The 9,688-nt window shown below is 53.0% G+C and overlaps 1 pseudogene; it reads right to left on the reverse strand.

Moving 5' to 3' along the window:
• Positions 1-220: 220 nt before the first annotated feature.
• On the reverse strand, positions 221-5,169 carry LOC149523585 (uncharacterized; annotated as a pseudogene).
• Positions 5,170-9,688: the final 4,519 nt, after the last annotated feature.

Here is a 9,688-nt window from a genome sequence, read left to right on the forward strand (position 1 = left end):
ACGCGTTAGTTCGAATTAGCTTAGTTCGAATTAACTAATTCGAACTAAGTTAGTTCGAATTAGCGCTGTAGTGTAGACATACCCAGTGTGACAGGCAGCACAGCCCCGTACGCCTGCCGCAGGCGGTGTGGAGCCAGTGCTGCAGCTGTGAGCAGCTGTGCTCCAGCCGGGGATGCTGAGCACGCCTGCTGACCTGACAGCCGAGACCGCGGGGGCCGAAGCAGGTGGGTGTGATGGGGCAGTGCAGGCCTGCACTCTTGCCACGAGTGGTGCGGGGTTGGCACCGCGGCCGCAAACAGCGGTGTTCCGGCCAGGGATGCTGAGCTCGCCTGCCGACCAGATGCCCGGTGATGCTGGGGTCAAAGAGTGTGGGGCATGCCGGGAGCAAGGGGACAGCCTGAGGGGAGGGGCAGTGTAAGCACAGGACCTTTAAAAGGTCCACAGCCTGCCAGGAAGAGGAGGAGTGTAGAGACACTGTGGGAGCACTGGAAGCACCCCTGGGTGATCAAGAGGATGCCGAGAAAACACCCGGAAAGCCAACAGACAAGGAGGAGAAGGTAGGGTGCCAGAGTGGACCCCAGCTGGAGAGGCTGGAGGGGATCAGGCTATGGAGAGGTATCTAAGGAAGGGGGGGGGGGGGAAGGAAGAAGCCCAGGGCGAGCAAAGGACCCATAGCCCATGGGCTGATGAATTGTGGGCAGTAGCCCCGTTAACTGAGACAGGGACGAGGACTGAGACTCAGAGAGTAGGAGGGTCCGAGTCTCCCTTCCCCGCCCCATCGCTCCCGCTGACCCAAGCAATACTATATAGGCAGATTAGGGTGTTTACTGCGTTAGTCGCTACACCAGCCAACACCCCAAGGGAACCTCCACCCCCTCACTGCCCAGTCCGTCAAGGCTGTGGATGTGTGGGGGGAAGATGGGGGCCCAGAAAGGGCTAGAGAAACACAGGGGCTGACCCAGAGAGCAGAGCGCTCTGGGACTTCAAAAGAGGGAGGATCGTTTCAGATGACTTCCTGGCAGAGTGTCTTTACAGGTAGACCCCTGACAGTCAGTATGAACTTTTTCCCACTGGAGGTCTTTTTAGGGAAAGGACCCACAATATCCACAGCTACATGCTGAAATGGGACCTCTATTATGGGGAGGGGCTGGAGAGGTGCCTTGACCTGGTCTTGGGGCTTCCCCACCCAATGGCACACCTCACAAGTCCAGACATAGTTAGCCACCCCTTTGTCCATTCCCTCCCGGCAGAATGACCTTCCCAACTGGTCTTTGGTTCTGTTCATCCAAGCATGGTCACTAGGGTGATAATGAGCTAAGCTCAAGAGCTTTTCCCGGTACTTAGTTGGAACTACCAACTGTTTCAGAGGACGCCAGTCTTCCTTGTGCCCACCAGAAAGGGACTCTTGGCATAGAAGTCCTTGTTCTATCACAAACCTGGACCTGTTAGAAGAGCTGAGAGGTGATGGGTTGCTTCTGGCTGTTGTCCAAGTTCCCTTGAGGCTTTCATCTGTTTCCTGTTCTGCCCAGAACTGCTCTCTTGATGCTGGAAATGTCAGTTCCTTGCAGGGTGTGGACTTGGTCCCCCTGGAAGCGATGCAGGTGAGATAGTAGGTATTTCAGCGGGTTGAGAACCACTTTCTGCTGGTGCACTGGGTAGCACTGCAGGCTCAGTCAGGGCTTCTTGTGCAGTTTTAGCTGCTGCTGCAGGCTCCATGGCACCCTCTGTGGCTGGTTCCGATCCTGGTACTGGCTGCTCCACCAGATCCGGTTCTTGGGCTGGTTCCATCTGGAGATCAGGAACTGGATCCACTGCTGCTGTTGTAGTCACTGGTTTGGGGTCTGGCTCTGTCACCTCCTCTGGTGCTGTGGTGGTGGTGGGGGGGGGAGGTGTGTGGGTGCAGAAACTGGTCCCTGGTAGGAGGCTTGGGAACAGTTTTAGGTGTGGAGGCCTGCTTAGCCTTGCTGTGCATGACCACTCCCACTCTTTGGGCCTGTTTTACATGGTTGGATAGGTCTTCTCCCACCAGCATAGAAATGGAATAATCATCAGAGATAGCAAAAGTCCAAGCTCCTGACCAGTCCTTGTACTTAACTGGTAACTTGGCAGCAGGCAGGTCAAAAGGGTCTACGCTGACGAGTTGAATGGTGACTTGGGCCTCTGGGTTAATGAGTTTGGGGTCCAGTAGGGATTGGTGGATCACTGACACCTGTGCTCCTGTGTCCCTCCATGCCACAACCTCCCTTCTGCCCACACTCACAGTCTCCCTTTGCTCTGGTGGAATCTATGAGACATCTGGGCCTGAGATTTCTTGGTGTGACCCTGGTGTGATGAGCTGCAGTCTTTTGGTGCTCTTGGGACAGTTGGCCTTTACATGCCCTGGTTCATTACATTTAAAACATTACATGACTAGTGTATCTCTGGAGCAAGGTGGGTTGCCGGAAGATGGGGGGGAGATGAGGGGATGTCTGTGGTCTCCCTTGAGGTGGAGAGGCCCCTGCCCTGTGAGGTGGATTCTTGGCATCCCACAACAGGGAGCCATCCAACTCTGGGCACCCCTTCTGATACTCCCTGGACCGGCTGTTAGTTTTATTTTCCTCTGTCACCTCTATCCATCTGGCTCCTATCTCTCTCTCCCCCCTTATATCCTTAGGGGTCCCATCTCAGATGTATTTCTAGAACTCTATGGAAAGGTCCTCTAGGAGCTGTTCCATTTGCATCAGGAGAGCTAGCTCTTTCATAGTCATTCCCACCATAGGTGCCTTTGCCAAAGAGATGAAAAGGAACTGAGATGCATGAGTATCAGGAGCAATTTGGGGCACTCTCTTACCCAGTTTCCACCTTAAGGCTCTAAAGTGGCGATGGACATATTCAGTGGTGAACACCTTTCAAAGTCTGACCCTTTGTTTAAAAAGTTCATAATCATTCATGTTTCCCCTGGGCATTTCAACTGCCACTTATGATGGGGTCCACTGAGTTGTAATCTCAGCTCCACTATGTACTGGTCTTCAGGGATGCGGTACCCAAGACAGGCTCTTTCGAAACTTTCTAAGAAGGCCTCTGTCAAGTGGCTATAGGGACAACCTTCTCTAAGTGGAGTGGGATTGCCCATATCACCCCTATCATACTTATCCCTCCCCCTTTTTTGTCCCCAGCCAGTGTCTCTACTCTCGCATCTGTGGCTACGTCTACACTGGCCCCTTTTCCGGAAGGGGCATGTAAATTTCACGAGTCGTCGTAGGGAAATCCGCGGGGGATTTAAATATCCCCCGCGGCATTTAAATAAAAATGTCCGCCGCTTTTTTCCGGCTTTTAAAAAAGCTGGAAAAGAGTGTCTAGACTGGCCCCGATCCTCCGGAAAAAGTGCCCTTTTCCGGAGGCTCTTATTCTTACTTTGAAGTCAATTGGAAGTAAGAATAAGAGCCTCCGGAAAAGGGCACTTTTTCCGGAGGATCGGGGCCAGTCTAGACGCTCTTTTCCGGCTTTTTTAAAAGCCGGAAAAAAGCGGCGGACATTTTTATTTAAATGCCGCGGGGGATATTTAAATCCCCCGCGGATTTCCCTACGACGACTCGTGAAATTTACATGCCCCTTCCGGAAAAGGGGCCAGTGTAGACGTAGCCTCAGAGTATTTATTCTCTCTGCCCTCAAGCCCCACAGCCTGATCTATATCTCAGTCCTACTGACAAGGAAGCACAGTTCAGTAGTCTCACAGTGACCCAAGAGTTGAAATCTATAGCTTGACCCCTTTTGTCAGGGCAGCACAGATAATAGTCCCATAGTAGCCCAAAGGTTGAAGTCAATTGGAAGAGTCAGTAGATAGGGGAAAGGTTTACACCCTCCAGCGGTGGGGAGGGAGGAAGGGGCGGAGGGGCCCAGGCCCTCCCACTCCACTGGACCCCAGCCCAGGACCCTGTTAATGGCCTGCTCTCGCCACCAGGGCCAGCCCGAGCCATTTTGGCGCCCCGGGCCCCAGGCGCACGGCACCACCCCTGGGGCACACGGCCCTACCTCCAGGCGCACGGCGCATGCGCAGGCCTGCCCCGGGGACATACAGCCCTGCCTCCAGGTGCACAACACATGCGCGGGCCCACCCCCGGGATGCGTGAGCGGACACAGGTTGTGCAGGGCCCTGCGGCCATGGGGGGAAGGGTACTGCTGGCCGGTGCTGCGGGGGTTAACACAGCCCCCACCCTGGGCGGCTGCTGCAGCCCACCAGGAGCCAGGCGCCCCCGGAGGTGGGCAGCTGGGCAGCTGCCTGGCTAGCCCACCCCTTAGCCCGGCCCTGCTCGCCACTGAGGCAGCAGGGAAATCCAAACCGCAAAACTGACTCCTTGACAGCGCTCACTCACCCAAGAGCCGTTGTTGCTCCTGAGCTGCTTCCTGCTTCCCGGAACAAGGCGGCTCTAGGCGCCAGCAAATCAAGCAGGTGCTTGGGGTGACACTTTCCAGGGGCAGCATTACCAGGTAAACAGCCGCCTCTGGCAATGCCCGGCCCGCCCGCCATGGGGCTTGAGGAGCGAGGTCCCAGCCGGCCGGGGAGCTGCTTTCCGCCGAGAGCCATGGGAAGGAGAAGGGGAGAGACGGGACCGGCCCTGAGCAAAGGAGTCGGGGCAAGGCGGGGAGCTGGGCCGAGCACGGTGCTGGCGCCCAGGGAACTCCTTGCAACCCGACCCCGCCTGTGCGCGCCGCTCTCCGCAGCTGCTCCGGGCAGATCCCACCTGCTGCCTCGCTCGCGGCTCGGCCGACGGGCTCTCCCGGCATCCCCCGAGCTAGGGCAGCGCTGGGAGGGCTTGTGCCGGCCGGGGCCTGCGGCGCGGGGATTGGGGCTAGCGAGGGGCGCCCGCCTCCGGCCTGGAAGTCCCCGACGGGACTGGCGGAGAGCCGCGGGGCAGCATGCGGACCTGCCCGGCCCGGCTCGCTCTGCCTGCGGCTGTCGCTGCCCTGCCCTGTGCGCGTCCCGCCGGCAGCTTCCTGGCCTTTTCTTCGCCCCCCGCATCAGTGTGTCCCCTTCTGTGCGTCCCCTCCCCCGCCTCACGCCCGTGGCCCTCCCCCCACCTGTCTTCTCTCCCCTACAACTCCCCTGCCTGTGAACTCCCCTTGCCCGGCCCCCCAACCTCTCTTCCCCTGCCCCGGCACAGCAACTTCGCACCTCACCTCCTGACTCATTGCAAGCCTGTGGGGACCCCATCTCCTGTTCTCCTCCACTCCCGCCTCCTTCCTGGATCCCCATCTCCTGTCTGGCTCTACACAATTGCCCTCCCCCTACTCTCAGGGCCTTGAACCCTCAGGGTTCCTCCCCCCATACCTGCTCAGGAACCCAGCTCCCTTGTGCTGTGTCCTCACAACCTCACCCCTGCCTGGGACCCAGGTGATTCTCCCTCCCCCTTTGTCTGCGGAAGGGGAACTCTGGTGTTCCCAGTGCTCGTGTCCCCAAGTCCCTCCCTGTCTGGGGCTGGAGAGCTTTATTAAAATTGGAATTGTGATGCCATTTAAATAGGCGTTGTTTTAAATAATATACCTTTAATATTACATTAAAAATTGTTATGGTCTAAATTTATCATAACCTATTTAAATAATTTATGAATTAAATTTAAATTTAAATAGAACATGTCTTCTGTCAACTTTTCAAGAAATTCTACCAGTTCACTAGTGTAAGTTGCTGTCTAGAACCCAGAAACAGTATTTACATCAGCAGTAGCTTCCTCTGCTGGTGAAGAGAGAATGTTTTTATCACTTTGGTTTATTCAGCTAGTTTAATTCAATGATTTGTTCATTCACCGTTGCAAAACCGAGAGCTGACGAAGCAGGCAAACTTGTTTTCTTCTTCTTCTCAGTAAAAAACTGGTTATGAACTCCATCTCTCTCCATTATATTTGCCTGCCTTAAGGGCACTCTCTCTCAAAGAGAAGATGGTGAGGGAGGAGAAGGGTTGCCATCTGCTGCTCCTGCCCCCACAAGGTTAATTCCCCCTGGCCTCACAGGGACATTCTCCTGTCCCCCCTCCTTGGGGTGTGAGTCTTCCCCAGAGGTGGACATCTTGTCCTGATCTGAGGCTGTTTTCACCTTTGGGTATTGCTTAGGGAGGGTTGGCTGCTCTTGGGCTACTCTGCCCGATCTCAAAAGCATGCACTGGGCAGTTTCCCTTCCCTATTCTAGTCTAGCTATCCACTCGGACTGAAAGGTAGAAAAAGAAAAACAAGACACTTGGCTATGTCTACACTCGCGGCTTCTTGTGCAAGTAATATGCAAATGAGACTAAGCGTGGAATATCACCGAGCCTCATTTGCATCCCTAATGAGCCACCATTTTTTTCAGAAGAGGCTCTTGTGCAAGAAGGAGCATCTACACTGCCCCTTATGCAAGAAAAACCCTCTTGCACAATGCTGTTACACCTATTACTTTTCAGAAAGAACGGCATTGCGCAAGAGGGTTTTTCTTGCGCAAGAAGGGGCAGTGTAGAGGTTCCTTCTTGCGCAAGAGCCTCTTCTGCAAAAATGGTGGTTCATTAGGTATGCAAATGAGGCTCGGTGATATTCCATGCTTAGCCTCATTTGCATATTACTCGTGCAAGAAGACGTGAGTGTAGACATAGCCTTGGTTTGGACTCCCCAGCTCTCTCTCTCTCTCTTCTTCTCCTCCTCCTCCTCCTCTCTCTCCGTTTCTCTCTTTCTCTTCTCCCCCTCCTGCCTCTCACTCTCCCTTTCTCTTCTCCTCCTCCTCCTGCCTCTCACTCTCTCTTCGCTGTCCTCTATCTCCCTCAGGGATGCATGCTCATCCAGGCCCCGCCCCCTGGGCGTGTACGTCACCGCCCCACTCTCCTTCGCCTGCTGCCATGTCACTCGGCTGACTTCTATGCCGCTCAGCTGGGCCACCGCGTGGGAGCAAGCGGCGCAAACAGCCTCTCTCTCTCTCCTCCTTCTATTGCCTCGCCCTCTCTCTCTCTCAGCTCTCATCCACCTCCTGCCTCTCTCTCCGTTTCTCTCTCTCTTTTCCCTCTCCTGCCTCTCACTCTGTGTTTCTCTCCTCCTTCTCCTGCTGCGTCTTGCTCACTCTCTCTCTCTTGCTGTCCTCCACCTCCTCTGTTCTCCTCTCTGTGTTCTCCGTGTCCTCTGTCTGCTTCGCTTTCCTCCTTTTGAATCCGGTGCCCTTTCCCGATGTCAGAGATGCACGCTTGTCCAGGCCTCGCCCCCGGCTGTTCCCTCTGGGTGGCGCTGTTGCCTCCTGCCGTGATGCATCGGGAGTGCGAACCCCAAACGGCTGCTTGTCCCGCAGCCCCAAGTGCCATGGTGGGAGGCAACAGTGCCACCCAGAGGGAACAGCCAGCGTTTCAGCGTTAGAGTCACAGACATTGGGCTAGCCAGTTAGCCCGTCATAAAATGTGATTTTCAGGTCTCTCCCCCACATCCTATTCCCTTTCTATCTCGGTCTTCTCTCCTGAGCCTCCGGTCTCTCTCTCTGTCTCCCCCTCTCTCTGACTCAGCTCTGGGGTCGTTGTCATGCCACAGGTCACCGCCCCGCCCCCCTTCGCCTCCTGCGGTGGCACTCAGCTGACTTCTGTGCCGCTCAGCCGGGCCGCCACATGGGAACAAGTGGCGCAAGCAGCCATTTGGGCCCCACGCTCCCCATGCAGCACGGGGATGCTGCATGGGGAGTGCGGACCACAAACGGCCACTTGCGCCACTTGCTCCCCCGCCACTTGCTCCACACAGCGGCCCGACTGAGTGGTGCAGATGTCAGCTGAGCACCACGTTGGGAGTCAACAGCGCCCCCCGAGGGAACAGCCAGCATTTCAGCATTACAGAGTTACAGACATTGGGCTACTATATATATATATATATGATAGTGCTATCTAAGTAATTTAATATTTTCCAGGAAGTATATAGGTGCAGAGATATTCAGTTGTCAGAGGGAGAGCTTTCCTTTAGGGATAAGATAGCAAGAAACAGTGAGGATTAAAATAAAACATTTGCATTTTTTTCCCAGCACAGTGATACTTGGCTCTACTACACCCTCAAAAGTAGAAGGGAATGGCAAGGCTAACAGCTGCCCTGAGCACAGTTCCCTAAATATTATTAAAGCCACGATTTCCAGATAAGTTCAGAGACATAGGAACCTCTGCGACATATGATTCACAAGTCTCTAACATAGAGAACGATACAAATTTATCAGTGTGAACACAAGTTTTGATAAGTAGTGTGAAGTAGAGGGTAAAGCATGAATAATCCATTTTGGACACATGGTATAGGTGTTCCTTACACAAGAGATTGGTCTTCTGGTGGAAACAACATTTGGAACTATAAAGCAGAGCTTAATTGACGGTTGGCAGTGAAACAGGATTCCGAATTAAAGCCCTAACTTGAATTAGCTTTTATTCCTCCTGCAATGAGGTTTACCATTGACTCCTCGATTAATCAATAAGGGAGGCACTCGCTATCCCACTGCACCTCTTCCTTTGAAATGTACAAGAGCCTCCAGTTGCTCTTGTACCTTTCAAATAGAGAGGTGCAGCAGTAGGGACACCTCTACCTCCTCTGGCCTCCACATAGACAGTGTTGGGGGGAACCGGCTTTTAAGCTCCTGCTTCCCTTCCCCCCTTACTGCCTCTCTCCAATATAGACAGCAAAGAAGGGAAAAGGAAGCAACTAGTCGAGTGACTACTCAACTACCTGATAAGCATATACTTATCAGATAATCGACTAGTCACTTACATCTCTCCCCTAGGTAACCCATTTCAATGCTTCACCACACTCCTAGGCTATGTCTACACTACGGGGCTTTATTGGAAAAAAGTATGTAAATTGCTCTCCGCAATTTGCATACCTTTTTCCGATGGGTTTTTTTGGAAGAGGCTTTTCTGAAATTTGGCCCATCTAATAGGCCAAATTTTGGGAAAAAAACCTGTTTTGGAAGAGCTCTTCTTCCTCATGGGAGGAGGAAGACAGGGCTTCCAAAAGAGAGCATCTGCTCTTCCACAAAAAAAGCAGAACAACAGATGCGTTCCCTGGACATGGTGGAGTTTTTCTGGGAGACCTCTGGTATCACAGAAAACCCCTGTAGTCTAGACATAGCCCTAGTGAAATAGTTTTTCTTAATATCCAACCTATTCGGGCCCTTCCCACTGCAACTTGAGACTTCCTTCTGCCATCTGTCACCACTGAGAACAGCCTCTCCCAATCTTCTTTGGAACCTCCCTTCAGGTAGTTAAATGATGCTATCAAATCCCCCTTCTTCTCTTCTGCAGACTAAAATCACCCCTTGCATGATGAAAAGTAACAGAGAGGTAGCCATGTTAGTCTGATCTTGGTAAATCAAAAAAAAAAAAAAGCAGTCATGTAGCACTTTAAAGACTAACAAAATAGTTTTAGGTGATGAGCTGAAGAAGTGGCTCTGCCCCACAAAAGCTCATCACCTAATAAACTATCTGGTTAGTCTTTAAAGTGCTACATGACTGCTTTTTTTGTTTTACTAAAATCATACCATGTACAAAGTTACTTTATATACATGTAAGAAGTTTAGCAATTAAAACACATAGGCTGTGTCTACATTGGCAAGAAAACTTGCCGCCTGTCTACACTGGCCGCGAGATCTTGCGCAAGAACACTGACGTTCTAATGTAAGAAATCAGTGCTTCTTGCACAAGAACTATGATGCTCCTGCTCAGGGATAAGCCCTCTTGTGCAAGTGT

The sequence above is a fragment of the Pelodiscus sinensis genome, chromosome 14 (genome assembly GCF_052426305.1).
Source record: "Pelodiscus sinensis isolate ZL-2025 chromosome 14, ASM5242630v1, whole genome shotgun sequence".
Classification (NCBI taxonomy): Eukaryota; Metazoa; Chordata; order Testudines; family Trionychidae; genus Pelodiscus; species Pelodiscus sinensis.